Below are 1,699 nucleotides of genomic sequence, written 5' to 3' on the forward strand. Positions count from 1 at the left end.
CACTTACTTCGTACATTCCTCCTTTGGTTTGGGTTTTCTCTAGAGCAGCTCGTTCTCCTCCCCATTGATAATGGTTTTGTGCCATGTTTTCTATGAGGTTGTATGCTTCATCATGGGGTTTGTCCATTAGAGCTCCGCCAGCAGCGGCATCTATAGTCATTTTAGTGTTATAGAGTAGACCACCATAGAAAGTATGGATGATCAACCATAGTTCGAGTCCATGATGAGGGCATAGTCTTAACATGTCCTTATATCGTTCCCAAGCTTCGAAGAGTGATTCGTTATCTTTTGGGTAAATCCGTTGATTTGACCTCTTAGCATAGCAGTTTTTCTAGGCGGAAAATATCTAGCTAAGAATACTCTCTTTAGTTCATCCCCTATAGTTATGGAATTAAAAGGCAGGGACTGAAGCCACGCTCTAGCTCTATCTCTCAAGGAGAAGAGAAAAAGGCGTAATCGAATAGCTTCGGAGCTAACGTTGTTAGCTTTGACACTGTCAGCATATTGCACGAACACGGATAAATGGAGGTTAGGATTGTCTGCAGGGCTTCCAGAGAATTGGTTCTGTTGGACAGCTTGTACCAATGAAGGTTTCAGTTCGAAATTGTTCGCCTCAATCACAGGTGGTGTGATACTTGAGTGCGGTTCAGCTCGTGAAGGAGCGGCATAGTCTCTAAGAGGACGAGGAGCAGCCATCTCTAACTTCGGGGTAATTTGATTGATTTGATCAGTAAAGATCAATTCCTGAGAAATTGGAATTGGTGCTACTTTGGGAAGATGATAAGCTCGACGTCTTACGTTAACAAAACGTTCGATCTCATTGATTCGCTGTATCAGTTCTCCTCCTTGTGAACGAGTACTTGGCATACAATTGTTCAAACAAAAAGGAAAGAATTTGCCCTAGTCTCTACGGTGTAACAGTGAGTTACAATATCGACTTAAATAGTCCCCGGCAACGGCGCCAAAAACTTGATCGCGACTTTACGTGTCTATCAATCTGATAACTGCAAGTGCACAGTCGTGTCGTGTAGTTTTAAAAGATATCGAATCCACAGGGACTATGAATCGTTCTACCGTTATCTAAGGTTACTATGTAAAGCTAAGGCTACTAATATCTTGGTTGTTTCTAAAGGGAAATGTAATTGTGAAATCTAAATAATATAATAATAAACGGATATCAGTATGTATTTCTTTTAACTTAGGCGATCCGAAGGTCCATTGGCTATGGTTCTTATTTAATTAAAACTCTTTATTAATTCTGTTGTTTAAAAGTCCTCCTCTCAAACTCTCGCTCTGTTGATTTAGACTACTATCCTAACTCGTAATGTACGCTCTCGTCATCCCATTAGATTTAGAAAAGCTTTTTGAAAGTAACATAGTTAATAAAATGCTCACTTTATGAAGTCGTTATCTACTTAAATCTCCTAGTCTCAAACTCTCGCTCTATTGACTGGGGGGCTCATGCTAGTATTCCGTAACGTACGCTTTCGCCATCCCGCGTCGGGTTTAAAAACACTTTTTGAAAGTAAATAATTTCTAATCAGTTTTAATACGCTTTCGCCATCCTTAAAACTAATGTCTTATGTCTACTATCCAGTTAAAGATCTCAAACCCTCGCTCTATTGATTTTAACCTTTATCGGCCTTAAAACCTCAAACTCTCGCTCTATTGATTTTAAGACTCTATTAATTTAAATTAG

At 39.4% G+C, this 1,699-nt stretch overlaps 1 non-coding gene across 1 annotated transcript; it reads left to right on the forward strand.

Annotated features, from left to right (window-relative positions):
* The first annotated feature begins 215 nt into the window (after nt 1–215).
* Nucleotides 216–321, forward strand: LOC131639361 (small nucleolar RNA R71). The gene has a single exon (XR_009294929.1). It is a non-coding gene; the product is annotated as a small nucleolar RNA R71 (small nucleolar RNA).
* The last annotated feature ends 1,378 nt before the right edge of the window (nt 322–1,699 follow it).

The sequence above is a fragment of the Vicia villosa genome, unplaced genomic scaffold (assembly GCF_029867415.1).
Source record: "Vicia villosa cultivar HV-30 ecotype Madison, WI unplaced genomic scaffold, Vvil1.0 ctg.002602F_1_1, whole genome shotgun sequence".
In the NCBI taxonomy this organism is placed as follows: domain Eukaryota; kingdom Viridiplantae; phylum Streptophyta; class Magnoliopsida; order Fabales; family Fabaceae; genus Vicia; species Vicia villosa.